The sequence below is a fragment of the Myotis lucifugus genome, unplaced genomic scaffold, assembly GCF_000147115.1.
Source record: "Myotis lucifugus unplaced genomic scaffold, Myoluc2.0 scaffold_34, whole genome shotgun sequence".
NCBI classification, from domain to species: domain Eukaryota; kingdom Metazoa; phylum Chordata; class Mammalia; order Chiroptera; family Vespertilionidae; genus Myotis; species Myotis lucifugus.
Genome location: NW_005871082.1, coordinates 443,304 through 459,433, shown reverse-complemented (window position 1 = coordinate 459,433; position 16,130 = coordinate 443,304). Strand labels below are relative to the sequence as shown.

Below are 16,130 nucleotides of genomic sequence, written 5' to 3'. Positions count from 1 at the left end.
AATGAACTGGTGATTATAATAGAATCAGGGACATAGTTAAGGGAATGGACTGACTATGCTTGGGGGGGAAAGGGGTGTGGGGGGTGCGGGAAGAGATTGGACAAAAATCATGCACCTATGGATGAGGACAGTGGGTGGGGAGTGAGGGCGGAGGGTGGGGTGGGAACTGGGAGGAGGGGAGTTATGGGGGGAAAAAAGAGGAACAAATGTAATAATCTGAACAATAAAGATTTAATTATTAAAAAAAAAATTAAAAAAAGAAGCTTTCTGGAGATCGAAGCACCACACTGGACAGAGCAAAGCTTGAAACCTGAGTCGGTTAAAGGAACATGGAGCAGAGGCACCGATCTGCCTGTTGTGGGAGTGTGGTGGGGGTGGGAGTGGAAAGAGGGGAGCATCAGGGAACGCCTCTCTTTGGCCGTGAATTTCATTCAAATCAGAGCTCAGGGAAGCTGTTCAGGGTGTCAGGGAGATGTGGGCTCTCTGGAACAGACTGACTGGGTTTAAATCCCAGATCCATTCTTGCTAGCTCTGTGTGACCATGGGCCATCAGACCTCCTGAGCCTCATTTCCACCTCTGGAAAGTGGGGATAATAACAGTATTGCCTCACGGGTCATTGTAAACAGGAAATAAAATAATTCCTATAAAGCCCTCTGCACTGTCCTTGAGAACTGTATGTGTTCAATATTAGCCCAGACTGGACCATCCCTAGTATCCTTCCACCTACTCTGTTCTGGAACCAGCAGAGGAAAGAGGTGGAGTATGGGAAGAATTGTCCCGTACCCCACAAACTGCAGCTGATCGGGGACTGCTGCCTCTGTTCTTGCTGTGCTTGGAGAGCAAATGGGAGGGGTGGGGAGGGCCCACCCCACCTACCTTCTCCCTTAACCCTGACCCCCCAGAGTTCACAAAGCCAGAGCAATGCATCCACCCACTCCCCACCCCACCCCCTGCTGCCATCTGACCTTCTCAGTCTCTTCAATAATTCATCACCATTTTGTTAACCACAGCAAAGATTATTTCCCATGGTTCTGGACCTTGCGAACATAAACTGGAGTTCCTGGCCGTGGGCACCCCCTCCCAGCTCCCCTTCTGCTCTGGGATGCTGCTCACACCCGCTTCCATGCCCACTGCTCTCAGATCGGCCACCCCAGCCCCCTTTCAGGACAGCAGCTCGGTGGCCCAGGTTCGCAGGTCCTTTGGAGGAGTGGAGTGTCACTGTAATGAGGGTTCCACTTAATGTCCTTCCCCGCCCACCATGCCGGCTGGCCGTGCATCTTCTCCTAAGTGTCAGTAAGCTCTTCCTTGCTCTAAACTGCCCTGGGGCCCCAACCTCCTTATATCTTCACACTAGGGGATGGTTTGCCCAACTTCATATATGCAGACACTGGGTTGCCAGTAGGCTAAGAGATTTGCCTAAGGCTGGAGTAAGTATTTGAATTTGAATTTATGGCTCCCCATTCAGTGCTCTTGGGCTTGGATCAGTGAGTCCTCAGTGTGGGGTGGGGTTGGGGGGGGGCACTGGAATGACCTGGAAGGTGTTTAGTAGATCCAGATACTCACACCCCACTCCAGACTCTAAGAATGAAAATCTCCAGTCAGTTCTTAGGTACAGCCAACATAGAGAAACACCAGCTTAACGTTATGAGGGTTACTGGCATCTGAATAAGGAGTTCTTGACCATCCAAAATGTTTTCTAACTCCCCCTAAATAAGGAGGGAGAATAAAGAGATTTGGGGGTAAAGGATGGTAGCTCAGTGCCCTTTAAACCAGCGGTCGCCAACCTTTCGGACCTCACGGACCACCAGTAGTCCGCGGACCACCAGTTGGTGACCGCTGCTTTAAACCATGTTGCAATGGGGCATTAGACCTGTCCTTATAGCCTCCTCTCAGGAGCTCTTCCCTCCCCCACTCCCAGCTGAGTCTGAGGAAATCTGGCTGGAGACCTACAGAGGCCACGCCCTCTCTTCACTTGAATCTGCAAACTCTTGCATTTCTCCCTGTGCCAGAGGTCACCGGCATGGCCTCTTCTTCATGGGGCACCATGCCTGCCCTCTGTCCTGTCCTCATGTCTCAGGGCTACTTGCACTGCCCTGACTGAGCTTGAGCCACTTCCTCTTGGGCTACACTGGAACCTTGGTCTCCTCAGCATTTACAACCCCTGGGCCCAGCTCAAATCCTATTCCCTGAACCTTCCTCTGCTGAGCAGCCCAGCCTGTGCCTTGTCCCCACCCTCTTTACACAGTTGGCTTTTGCTACCACTGCCTGGCACTATTCTCTCATTTTTGCAGGCACACAAACAGCCAGTTCCCTAGCAAATCTGTGGACTCCTTGATGGCAGGACCCTTGTCATTGTGGTCCTCCCACAACAACCAGCATGTTGGAGGCCTCAATGAAAGATAGATGTTCCTTTATCCAGGGCTACACTCAGGAGCAAGTCTTGTTCTCCAGCTCACAGCATGGAGTAGAGGGAATGTATGATTTGGGGTCGGGAGATTGGGTGTAAATCTGGATCTACTGTTTATTAACTGCACTTTAACCTGCAGCTGCTCAGTTTTCTCTTCTATAAAATGGGTATGATGCCCTAGCCGGTTTGGCTCAGTGGATAGAGCATCGATCTGAAGACTAAAGGGTCCCAGGTTTGAATCCAGTCAAGGGCACGTGTCCAGGTTGCGGGCTCGATCCCCAGTGGGAGCGTGCAGGAGGCAGCCAATCAATGATTCTCTCTCATCATTGATGTTTCTATCTCTCTCTCCCTCTTCCTTCCTCTCTGAAATTAATAAAAATATATTAAAAAATAAAATAAAATGGATATGATTATGTCCATCCTGCCTACATCAGGTTGGCTGTGAGAGTTAAAGGAGAGGGTATGTGGAGACGTTTCTGTAAACTAGGAGTACCACAAATGTTGAATGTTGCCTTTGCTATCTTCTTCCTAGGACTGAGGTAAGACTTCCTTCAGAAGCCCCAAATGGCCCCCTCAGATGCCCCTGAAGCCGCAGAATAAGGTGAGTGGACTAGGGTTCCACCTCGCCATCCAGCCCATTTCAATAATAAGGCAGCCAGCCAGCCAGCATCCGGGAGCAGCAGAAGGGCGCTCAGCACCATGGACAGCGCCACGTGCCCGCTGCAGCTACTGCTGTTGCTGCTACTTTTCTTTGCCAGGGTTCTGTGGGTAGTGCCCGGCAGTACTTGCGGATGCCCCTGGCCTAATAACAACATTCACCGCTAACATCTACTGAAAGGTTTCTATGTGCCAGGCAGTGTGCCAGCTTTCTTAGTGCACCTATCAGATGACATGTTGGATCTAGTCAATGGCCTTTAGCATCCCTTCCCCCCTCTTTCTAATGTGCCTTGCTATACTGCAGAAGCTAGAAAGTTAAAACTACATTTCCAGCACTCCCTTGCAGCGGGGGTTCTGACTGCAGAGTGGGTTCCATCAATTACATGTGCTGGGGGGAGATTTATAAGGCGGAAGCGGGGAGGGGGACCTCCTTCCTGCTGCTTGGGCTGTGCTCTGCTGACAAGCAATGCTGAGGAGAGGAAGCAGTTCTCTGCAGCAGGCCAATGCCCAGCCTCTGGGTCCTGGAGGGTCGGGGGTGGATGAGGAGCGAGAGGCTGCAGAGGCTCCCTGACCCTGGCTTGCAGGTGAAGCTCCAGGAGTCCCGTCCTGGCTGTGGCTGAGGAGCTGTCTGGTGCAGCAATTCTGCTCTGTTCTGAAGACCCATATTTTAACTCTTCTGATGATTTTGTGAGCACAGAATTCCCTGTATTAACTTCTGCTTTGCTTAAAGTTCTTAGAGTGGTTTTTGCTTCCTAAACAAAGAACAGGTAGGTTCTGCTAATATCCTAACTTATAGATGAGGAATCTTGGGCACAGAGAGGGCAAGTAACTAGTCCAGGTCAGGCAGCCCGTGAGCAATGGGACCTCAACCCAAGACACCTGACTCCCCAACCCGCTCCAGAACAGAGCCCCCAGGCTGAATACAGAAGCTAAATGGAGTAGAGTAAACACTGACAGGAAGTGTTGGGAACACATTCCAGGCCCTGAGAAAGCCTCAGAACAAGGGGGAGAAGACGTGGACATTGGCATGGGCCAGGCATGGGACCGGGTGCCTCCTTATGGTTATCTCACTGACCATCAATGACACCTCATGAGCAAGCTAAGAGGTAGCAGCCTAAGAGGTGGGCATCAGTATCCCCGCTTTACAGGTAGAGAAACTGAGGCTTGCAGAGGTTAAATAATGGGCCTAAAGTCACACAACTGGAGAGAGACAGAGGCAGGACTGGAATCTAAGTGTCTGGCTCCACTGCATCCTGGGGCCTCTGAGGCACCATTGGGGATGGAGCTGCTTTGCCCATCCCAGGAGGGCTGTATTTCTGGGGTACAGATCTGTACTACCTCTAACAGCCTCTCCGCTAATGGGGAGGAAAGGCTGGGGGGCTGAGGGAGCTGGAGTGCAGCAAGGGGAGACAGTGGCCATCTGGCCCTGGGCTGGAAGCTGAGAGTGCAGGCTTCCCCCTCACCCACCTCACCTCCGGGACCCCTCTCCTTGCCAGGAAGGTTCCTTTTCTTGCCCTGAAGGCCCTGCACCCCCATCCAGGGGCCCCTGCCTTTCTGCCCATGGCCCTGAGTCAGCAAGTAGCCACAACAGTTGCCAAATGGGGCCAGAGGCAGGAGGAAGAGGCAGCTGTGGGGACGTCATCCATGTCCACGCCCCTGGGAGCTGGGCAGTGACTCAGAGACACCAGAGGAGGGGTGACTCCCTGCTTGTGCTAAAAAGACAAGAAAGTAAGAACAGCAAGATATGATGCTGTTAAACTAGACGCGCTCAATTCTAAAAATGAAAAAGGGAAAGAAAGAGTAAAAAAAAAAATTATACCTGTAGGAAAAAAAGACCATTCATCTCTGGGTGGTGGAAATGTGGGTGTTTTTTTAAAACTTTTTTCTGAATTTGACAAATTATTTAACAGGAACATGCTTTACTGTTTATCATTGGAAAAAGTCATATTTAGAAAGGAAGGCTTGATATTTCCAGGCATGCACACAATCATCTTTCCTTCATTCTTTTGCATCAAATCTTTCTTCCCTCTTCAAGTGCCTTATTTTTACCAGCTCCTGCTCAAGCTTGTCGATGGGGTGGAGGGAGTGCAGGGGCCCGGGGGTTCTGTACAGGCTGCCTACTCAGAAAGATTCAGGCCTAAATCTGATGCCACCCCCTCCTCCCTCCCCTCAGGGTCTGGCTGAGCCTGGTGCAGGAAGATCAAGACTTAAACCTGCATCACGTGGGCCACGGTAACCACCAGACCCCTGGGGTTCTGCTAGGAAGCCAGTGGTCCCTCCCCGTCCCTCTCCCCCCAGATGTGGCATGGTGCTGGCCACAGCATCAAGACCCAGGTGCAGTGATCAAGTGATCGGGGAGGGGGTTCTGTCCCCCCAGTACAGCCCTCAGTTGGGCAAGTGGGGCCAGCCTGCCATAATGTAGCATTTAAGTCTGGGTTCCTAGGGGGACCTCGGCTCTTTGGGTCCAAACCCTGTCTCTTTACTAGCTCCATGTCTTCAGGCAAGTTTCTTAACCTGAGCCTCAGTGTCCTTATCTGTAAAATGGAGATGTTAACAGCAACTATTGGGTGCATGTGAGGACAGCATGAACCAAGTCACACGAGGCAGAACAGTGCTCAGCGCCCAGCAATGCCTCACTGCAGTCAGGTATTATTTTCCTTGTGAGGACCTAGAACTGTGCTGTTTATTTATGGGATGACGTAGCCAATGGCTGACTCCTCCAGTGATGGAAAGCTCCTCGATGACAGAGCCCATGGCTGTGTCTGCTCATTTTTTCTGCTGTGCTGGGCAGAGCTCAGTGCTTTGTAAATATTGATTGGAGAAAGGAATGATGGGCAGTGGGGCTAAGGGGGCTCATCTGGCCCCATGATCTCAAACTCAGAGTGTTGTGGCAGGAGGGGTCCTTTCAAATCCTTTAACCGAAGCCCCTCCTGCCACAGATGAGCAGAGGGTGCTGCTGGCTAACGCCGCCTTAGCTTCCCACTGCACAGGGCTGGCAGCCCCTGCCCAGCGCTATCTCCACCTTCCCCTGGTGCTCTGCCCCATCAGTACATGGAGGACATGGTGAAATCTTGGGCAGAGGCAGCATTTCAGTCTTGATATAGAAAAAATGTGGCACATCTCCTATCTGTGTTGTGGAGCAAATACATTCCCTTCAGAACCAGTGAGGCTGCAGGCTCCAGTTCAACCCTGAGTTATTGCAGTAATTCCCGTCTCCGTGGTAACAAGTCCAGACTAAGCCTTCAGCTAGCAAAGGCCTCTGGGCAAAGGGGTCCACAGCAGCCGCACTCCCCGCCCCTCACAGTGCTGTTCTCTTCCCAGCCTCTTCCCTGCCACCCCCTACCCTGCAGGAATCTGAGTGGACTGAGAAGGGGCAGGGAGAGGAGTGCAGCCATGGCGGATGCCCCACGGATCTCAGAGCCAGCCCCAGCTAGAGCCTAGAGCCGGGATGAAGGCGCTCAGCAGCAGGAGCAAACAGGCAGGATGCTGCTGGGCGCCACCCACCCAGCAATGCCTGCTGCCAGGATGGACTCTGGTGGATGGTGCCACAAGCCGGGGGAGACAGAGAGACCTCTCGAGCCAGGAGGCTGAGCCCCGGCCCACACAGACCCAACCAGCTACTGATGACTCGTCGATGTGTAGAGAGAACCAGCCTTAAATGAACACTTGCTCTGTGTGGGCACTGAGCTAGGATGTGCGGAGGAAAGACAAATCGCAGACGGCTCTGCCCTCTGAGAGCACAGTAAGGTGGGGGGCTGGGGGGGGGGAGACCCAAACAATGTGAAAGCAGCCAATCAGAAAAAAGAGTAACAGATGCCTGTTCAGCGAAGCAAGCAGGAAGCAGGCAGCACACAGAGAACAGTCTCTGCAAGCCTGCCCGTGGCTGGGTTTCTCTGAAAGGAGACCCAGGAAACGCGACAGTGCTGCCTTCTGGGAGAGACACTAGGTACAGGCTGAGGCAGGGCGAGGACGGCTTGCGTTCATTATATTCCCTTTTTCACTTTTTGAGTTTCGTACTGTGTGTAGATCTAACCAAACAAAACAACAACAGGAAGCAAAGCCAACATGAAAAGCATCACCATGGGACAGACACTATCATAGGGTGCGACCCACTTTGTGCTGGGCCCCGAGGAAAGGGCAGCTCTGGCACTGGGGGGGCTCGCCCCGCCTCAGGGTCTGAGAGCTCTCCCCCGCCGGGGCTGGCTGTGTCGGTCCCTCTGTCTCTGTCCCTGTCCCTCCGTCTCTGTACCTGTGTGATTTGGGACGTGTAGAGGTACTGGGTTGAATAGTGTTCCTCCCACAGTCATGTCCATCTAGAGCCACAGAATATGACCTTGCAGCTATAACTATGCAGCTGTAACTATGCATGGATGTCACTGTGGTGTTCATTACGCAATATATGTAAATATAAAATCATTATGTTTTACACCTGAAACGGGGGCGGGGGGGACTAGCCAGGTTGGAGCAGCAACCCCAGTCCTGGGCCGCCTGGGGAAGGGGAGGTCTATGTGGAGAGTGTCCCCCATTACCCCTGTCCTATGAGCAAAAGGGTCTCAAGCTCAGGAGCGTGGGTCCAGCAGGAGCCAGTCCCTGGGGGCCCAGCCGGACGGCCTTCCTGGAAGCCCTCAGCAGAGCAGAGACCCCGAGAGGGGCTCCCACTCCTATGAATCTGCGTTACTGTGAAACATCAGAGCCACGTTGTGTGGGCATCGCCTGGAGGGCTTGTTAAACAGGTGGCTGGGCCCACCCCAGAGTCTCTGATGCAGGTCTGGGTTGGAGCCTGAGAATCTGCACCTCTAACAAGTTCCTGGGGGAGGTCAACATTGCTCAGCGTGGGCGTCTGGTCTTCCAGGACAGGCCGTGGAAAGTCAGTCCTGGCAGCTCAGTCCTAGTCTCTCCCAGCTGCCCACATGCCACTCATGAAATCATTTATTCAGCAAAATAATGGGCCAGATTCTGGTGTCTGCTCTCAAGGCACTTAGAGACTAGGCATAAGATTTTAGTGACCCCCCACCCTCCAAAGAAACCATGACAGGTATGCATAAGTAGACTCCAGAGGCCTGGTGAAAGAGTGTGGGGAGCACAAAGGAGGAGCACTTGCCTGAGCCCTGGAAATCTGGAAAGGCTGCCTGGAGGAGGTGTTAGCCAAGGGAGCTCTTAGAGGATGGATAGCAGCAGTCACATTTACTGAAGGATTATGGCTGGCACTGTGATAAGACGCTGCAAGTAGGAGTTCTCTTAATCCTCACAACCCCAAGATGGGAGCTATTGCGGCTGAAGAAAGATTTGAGCTCAGACAGTTTGCGTCCAGCAATCACATTCTCAGCTCTGAGTGCATATGGGGCTTTCCCCCTGAAGAGGAGTTGCCCTGTGGAGGCCAGGGGCAGGGCATTCCAGGAGGAGACCATGCCTGCACCAAAATAGAGGGGGAGCTGGACTCAGACTGCATTAAGGTTTTCCCCTGAGGGAGTTGGGGTCCCCAGATGGGAACACACCACCCCTTGGGGCAGCAGAGATGGGAGGGACACCAGGCTCTGGCCCCATCTGTCTAAATAGGAAAGGAGATGCTGGCTGCCAAGGGTCTGGGTGGGGAATTGGAGAGCGGTGGAGGGGCTCTCTCTGTGAGCTCAGCTGCTCCAGCGATCAGCGATGGGTGATGGGCAATGGGCGGGAGCCAGAGGGCAGAGGCTGGGAGTCTGGCTCACATGGCTTCACAGAGCCTGCAGGGCAGAGAGCCCAGAGCACCAGGGCTGAGAATCACAGGGCTCCTGTGGTGGGGGCTCTGTTTATGGATTTGCTTGTATGGAGGGTGAGGGGGTGACTGGCTGGCACAACCTCTGTGACCCGTGGTGGCCCCCACGCTTTGGCCCCCAGGTAGTCTCTGTGTGGCCTCCTCAACTAAAGCACAAGTCCCCAGGCCAGGGGTCAGCCTCGTGATGGCCTTGCTCCTGCCCCTTGGGCTTGCGGCGGTTCTCAACCTGTGGGTGGCGAACAATGAAAATACATCCTGCATATCAGATATTTACATTATGATTCATAACAGTAGCAAAATTACAGTTATGAAGTAGCAACGAAAATAATTTCATGGTTGGGTCACAACATGAGGAACTGTATTAAAGGGTTGTGGCATTAGGAAGGTTGAGAACGACTGGGGGGTCAGGAAAGCCACTCTGATTCATGCTGAATGCGGATTCAAAGAGCAGCCTGAATCCAGAGGATGGAACCAGAGGAAATGAGCTCCAGCTGCAGCAAAAGGTATTCTAGTTAGACACAAGGAAGCACTGGCCTGAGATGCTGAAGGGAGGGAGCAGTAGCTATCTCAGGGGGAGACTCATCCATCTGTCTCACAGTCTGTCTCTCTGGAGGACACTTGGTGGGGACTTCTCTCTCCCCTTCCTTCACTAGCTCCTTCGTTTCAGTTCCCTCGCTCCTTTCCTGCTGGCCGCCCACCTGCCTCTTTGTCTGAGGGACCAGAGGCTCCCCCACCCTTCTTGTCCCAGTGTTGCCGGGGGCCTTTGAGCTCCCCACACACTCAATTCAGCCAATGCTTGCTGAGGCCCCCACCTGCAGGAGGTGAAAGACCTCCAGGCCCTGCCCAGGGCACTTCTTGCCCAGCAGAGAGATCAGACAGTTAAGCCAATGCCTACACCCAGAGGAAGGGCCAGGCTCTAGAAAGGTACACGCCAAGGTGATGGGGCTCAGAGACCACAGCCCCAGGGGGGCCGGGGAAGGCTTCAGAGAGGTGGCAGCTGGGATGTCTGGGCTGACAGACACCAGCGGGAGCAGGCAAAGGGGACAAATGAGTGGAGGAGGGAAGCAGAGGGTGGCATATTCCAGAAATGGCCGGGTTGACTGGCTTGGCTGCAAAGGTAGGGTGAGGAGGATCTGCTAAGAAAACAGACACATTGGGGCCAGACCGCGAGGTCCTGCATCTCAGGCTGAATGATCTGCACGTCATTTGCAGGGTTTTGGAGGAAGGGCGTGCCATCCGGGCTGGGACCAGGCCTTCTGGATTTCGCTCCTTTCCTAGGAGCTCATGAAAGGCACTGGCCCTGATTCTGAGCCCACAGGCTTCCCAGGGGTTCCTCAGGGGAGCAGGTGATTGGCATCTCAAATGACCCCTTTCTGTGAGGCCTGTCCTGATGACCCTATTATTAACACGAGTCCCTGGCACTGCCAATCCCTCTTTCCTTCGGTTCCATCGCTTGTACCTCCTTCTGACGTACTTCACCCATAGATTATGCCGTTTATCGCCTCCACCCGCATTAGAACGAAGGCCCCATGAGGGCAGAGTCTGTGTCTGTTCTACTGGCCGCTGAATGTTCCAGTGCCAAGCGCGGTGCCTGGAATCCCAACAAATCCATTCATTTGTTGAATGAATCAAGAGAAAAACACCACCCTGCCTGAACCAGCAGCAGGGTCTGTCACTTTACTTCTGGCTTCCTGAGCTTGGCATCACCCGAGTGGAAAAATCTCTGGGAAAACCAGACAGAACTACTTCTCCCCTGCTGCGCCGCTCACGCTTGCCAGGAATCTGGGAAGATCTGGACTGTTCCTCCTCTCCTCCTCTGCCAAAACACCACCCCTTTCCTTCATCTTGGGGTGCAGGCCAGGCGAGGAAAATTTCTGCTAAAGAGAACAAGAGGCTGGCAGTCTGGAAGAACAACTGTGATGGACCGAGCAGAACATCTGCAAGTTACTGAGTGCCCATGCGGGCACTGTACAGGTGCTCTGGCATTTGTTCCATTCCTACAAAATGGGTATTATCTTCCCATTTTACAGATGGAAAAACAGAGGCTCAGAGAAGTTCATTGACACGGACAAGTTCTCCCCACCAGGTGAAGAGTCTGGTTTTGAACACGGGCCTCCCTCCTCCAACCCAGTGCCCCTTCCTCCATACACTGGCCTGCCTTCTGCCAGCTGAGATGCAGGGTGTGACGCTTGCTGTGTTCTCTGTCCAGGGCTCCAGATGGGGGGTGGGGGGTCTCTGCTGCCTTAGGCTTCCCACCTGAGCTATAGGAGCTGAGGTTTGGGCCACCTCCAAGGGCTGAATGAGAACAATGATGTCACATCTGCCACCTGGCCTGAGCTCATCGCTGAGTGTGAGTTATAACTGCAGTGACTGCCTGTTCTGGCCTGTGGCCAGGCATCCTGTCCTCACCTTCAGGTTGGGGCTGCAGGTGGCCGCACTTCCGTTCCTGAGGGTCTCAGTTCTCCCACCTTGAGGGTGGGCACTCCCCTAGCAAATGTGAATGACTTCTTATTGTGTTCAAGGAAAAGATAGAGTTTCTGCCTCTGAGGCCCTTAGAGGGCAGGTCAGAGAACAGTCACTAAACGTGCAGTGGGAGCCATGGGGGATTTTCGAGCAGGGGTGTGAGATGACGGCGCTGTGCTTTAGGGAGGTTAATCGGGCAGCAGGTGCGGATGGGGAGAAGAGGCTTTTATAACGATCAGAACTAACATGTTAAGCACGTAGTAAGTGCTAGATGTGGTTTCAGCACTTTACAGTTACTAATTTCAACCTTCACTGGCATTATCTCCATTTTACAGATGAGAAGACTGACGTACATAGAGATGACACGGCTCGTAGGCGATGAGCTGGGAATCAGACCCACCTGACTCCCACGCCTGAGCTCTTCACTTCTATTTGATGCTGCTTCTCCCAGGAACCTAGGCTGGAGGGACAAGGGTTCAGCACAGGGCTGGGCAGTGGGCATGGCCAAGGGACAGAAGTGATACGCCGCCTGCAGCTAAGCCTCCTTGCCCTGGAGAGCTCTCACAAGCCAGGCCAAGAAATTATAAGGGAGCGTGAACATCGACCACTTTGATCCGCACAGAGAAGAACTATACCTAAGGTTACTTGTCTTGATAATAACAACGATGGCAAGGTTCTTGGCCAACAGCCCACACAGGATAACTTCTTTCATGGAAAAGAGATTTTAGAGACACTCTCAAATAAAGAAATCTTATCACCGTCACAGCTTCTCTTGACAAACCAATCCTTTCTTGATGTTATTAACTTGTCTACTTAATAGGGAAGAAAGTCTCACTTAGATGCTAACCTGGCTTTATACCTTCCAGCTTTGGAGGTTTAATCACCTCCTGTCTCTCTCACAAGGGGCGGGGCGGGGTGTTGCTAGGAGTCACCAGATGGGTGGAAAGATAGGAAAGGAGCGAGGGGCAGAGGCTGTGGGGGGCAGAGGCTGTGTGTGTGTGTGTGTGTGTGTGTGTGTGTGTGTGTGGAGGAGCTGGCGGAGGCAGGGCAGGGAGGAGGCAGCTGAACCGCGAAGGGCTGCCTGAGACCCTGGCTTCCTGTGCTGTTCTGACCAGCTTATACCTGAGTCCTCTGAGCTGTTCAGTTACAACCTTAAAAAAATTTTTTTTGAATGTTTTAATTGATTTTATTTTTTGAATATATTTTTATTGATTTCAGAGAGGAAGGGAGAGGGAGAGAGAGACAGAAACATCAGTGATGAGAGAGAATCATTGCTCGGTTGCCTCTTCCACACCCCCTACTGGGGATCGAGCCCACAATCCCAGGCATGTGCCCTGACCAGGGATCGGACCATGACCTCCTAGTTCATAGGTCCACACTCAACCACTGAGCCACATCGGCCAGGCCATTTTAAATGACACTAATGCTTGAGAAGTCAAACGAGGTTGAGGTTGACTGTACCACCATCCCTCCCAGCTCTAACGGTCTATGAAGATACCATTTGTCATAACCCTTTCTCAAGGAAAGCGGGTTGAGAGGCAGGGAACTCTCAGAACAGCCATGTCTGGCTGGGCTCTGGGCCTGTCCCAAACCAGGGCCAGCTGGGCAAGAGCCATTCCGGGGACCCAGCTGGCAGCCCTTGGGGGGCATTTCTGTGGAGTAGGGGGCGTCCTAACCAGAGCCAGAGAGCCTTTGCCCCCCCCCCCCAGGCCTTGGGAGCCAGGGTCCTCTGGAATAATGTTCTTTGGAGATGGGATGGGCCCATCCTGCACCCTCTCCCCATCAGGTTGTGGGTTTGGGGGCTTCGGAATGGCCTTTGCCCAGCACTGACAGGAGAGCCTCAGGCCACATTTTCCAGGCTGAGGAAGGAGCTGGTGCGAGGGGCTTAGCCCTGCTGAGTGGGAGAATGGCAAGAGCACCTACCTGGGCAGCAGGGGAGGTTTGGGGCTCAGGCAGATGGGCTGTCACCAGCCGTCCCTCCTCTAGATCTGTCGTCGGGGGCTTCCGAGGGGCCCAGCCACCGCCCAGCTGGACTCCTAACCACGAAGGTGGCTGGCGCAAGGCTCTGTGGCACAGGGACAATGAAGCACCGTCAGTGCCGGCGGGCATGGATCCCAGGCCTCCCCTGGCCTCCTCCCCCCGTCCAAGCAGGCCAGGTCCCTCCCAGGTCCAATATGCTGGTCAGCATCTTTCCCCAAGGCCTGCTTCAGGGGAGCCCTGACAGGGTGAGGGGCACCCCAGATGCAGCTATGACTCTCAGTCTGCCCCCCACCCTGGGGTGAGTGAGCAAGGGCCATCCTTCATCTCAGCTGAAGGGTCCAGAGGGGAGGGGGACCATGGATGGAGCACTGCCTTGGGGGTCCAAGCACTTCCATGGGAGCACCCTACTTTCCTCGCTGGAATGGGGGGCTTCAGCCTAGATACACAGACACTACCAGCAGGACTGCCCGGGGGAGGTCAGAGGGGCCCAGAGCCATCGGGTGACTTCAAATGGGACATCAGAATCATTTGGTGGGGACATTGCTAACATGCAGGTTTAAAGGCCCTGCCCTAGCCCACTGATCAGACTCTTCAGGAAGGCACCCGGGACTCTGCACTGTAATAGGTTCCCCACGTCGATGCACATGGAATAAGACTCGCTGGACTATGTGCTGGGAAAAGTCCAAGGACGGAGCTTTGGTCACATGCATAAAGGGCCATCAGTCCCTCTCCTGAGAGCAGCATCAGAGCAGCCCAGTCTCTGCAGACAGACCGGCCAGGGGGTCTGGGCCGCTTGCTGAAACCTCCCTAGGCCTCCCTTTCCTCATGGACAAAATGAAGGTTGGAAACGTCTCTTGGGCCCTTCCAGGTGTAAAACTTTAGTGTCAAAACTGGTGAACCGCCCTGGCTGGTTTGACTCAGTGGATAGAGCGTCAGCCTGTGGACTGAAGGGTCCCAGGTTCGATTCCAGGCAAGGGCACATTCCCGGGGTTGCCAGCTTGATCCCCAGTGGGGGCATGCAGGAGGCAGCCGATCAATGATTCTCTTTTTCATCATTGATGTTTCTATCTCTCTCTCCCCTCTTCCTTCCTCTCTGAAATAAATAAAAATATATATTTAAAAAAACAAACAAACAAAAAAAACCTGGTGAACCCACTGAGGTAAGAATTTGAAAAGAAAGTTCAGGGTGAAGCATCTTAAATAGTATTATTCCTTATAATCGGTTCCTTTATAAATAGTCTTTTTAAATTCAGAAAATAATGTGCTTATGGGGAAAAAAAAAAAGAAAACCACTAAAAATAATACCCATAATGAAAAGTCTGCCTACTATCCCAGACCTCTGTTCCACCCCAAATATAAACACGGTCAAGTTCCTTAAGTTTTCTCCCAAAAGTTTTTCCATAAATATTGACAAATACGTATCTATGCCTGTGTTTTATTTTAAACCCAACCAGGGACACATTCCTGGTACTCTGTGTTAGTTAATATACATCACACATCTATCCATAGCAACATAGATCATTCATGTAGCAGCTCATAGAGTTCCCGTGAAGGAGGCTATAATTTACACGAACCTGTCCTGTCAATGGATGTTTCGGTTGCTTCGACATTTTTGCTGCACAAACAAAGCTGCAATGAACGCCTATGATTATGTATCTTTGTGCATATGTGTGAGTTTAGCTGAAGAATAAATCCCGGGGTTAGGAGTTAAAATGTAGGTATATCTAAGATTCTGATAGATATTGTCAAATCGCCTTCAAAGAGGATGAACCAGTTAGCACTGCCCAGCGGTGCATGAGAGTGCCTCTGCCCTCCACCCTGGACAGCACGGTGCGTTAATGATGAGAGAGAATCATTGATCAGCTGCCTCCTGCAAGCCCCACACTGAGGACTGAGCCCACAACTGGGGCATGTGCCCTGACGGGGAATCGAACTGTGATCTCCTGGTTCATAGGTCGACGGTCAACCCCTGAGTCATGCTGGCCGGGCTCAATGTGTAATTCTTAATCATCAGAAAGGGCAGACATTATTTTCATGTTTATTGATTAATTGGCCTTGGCATTTATTTTTCTGTGAACTGTTTATATCTTTCCTAATTTATCTTACTGATTGTTAAGAGGTTTTTCTGAATGAAGGCAACTAACTTTTTGTTATGTGTATTGCAAATTGTCATCTTTCTCTTTTTTAACATTACTTATGGCATCTTTTGCTTACATGAATTTCAGATTTTTCTGTAGTCAAAAGTATTTCCTACTAGAGGATCCTAAAAATATTTGCTTGTGTTTTTCAATAGCATTGTTAAGGTTTTCTTTCTTTCTTTTTAATCTTTCCTTCCTTTTAATCTTTTCCTTCTAGAATTTACTTTGGTGTAAGGGCCCAGATTTATTTTTTCTCCCGAGAGGCTAGCTAGATGTTTCAAAATCATGTTTGAATAATCCATTTCCTTCCCCCACCATCAGCCTCCCTCAAGATTAAAAATCTCAATTTATCTGTGCAGTAGGATGGGTACAGACAGCATGACCTCTGAGTCAAGTGCTAGTTCAAATTCCAATTTCATGAGATCTAGAAGTTACCTAACCTTCCTGTGTCTCAGTTTCCTCATCTAAAAGTGGGGACCACAATAGCACCCTCTGCAGAGGGTTACTGTGAGGAGTAAATGAGTTATTCAGATAAAGGGTGGAGAGAGATGCAACCATGTGCTGTCTCAGGAGACTCCCTCAGCTATAAAGCCACCCTAGCCTGCAGGGAAAAGGAGGAAAGAGACATTTCCTTGCAATGGACCCAAAAAGAGGGGGAGAAGGGCCTTCTCTATTTTACAAAAAGAGTCTAGGCAAAAACTTCCATGGAAAACAATGAGGGGTTTTTCCTCT

The 16,130-nt window shown here is 51.9% G+C and overlaps 1 protein-coding gene across 1 annotated transcript in view; it reads right to left on the bottom strand.

The window, feature by feature from the left end:
• The window catches only part of TMEM63C (transmembrane protein 63C), a 64,818-nt gene that overhangs the window by 37,264 nt on the left and 11,424 nt on the right, over positions 1–16,130 (bottom strand). The window contains exon 2 of the mRNA XM_006086947.3: positions 13,204–13,345. The gene's annotated coding sequence lies outside the window, so the exon portion shown is untranslated. The remainder of the gene's footprint in view (positions 1–13,203; positions 13,346–16,130) is intronic.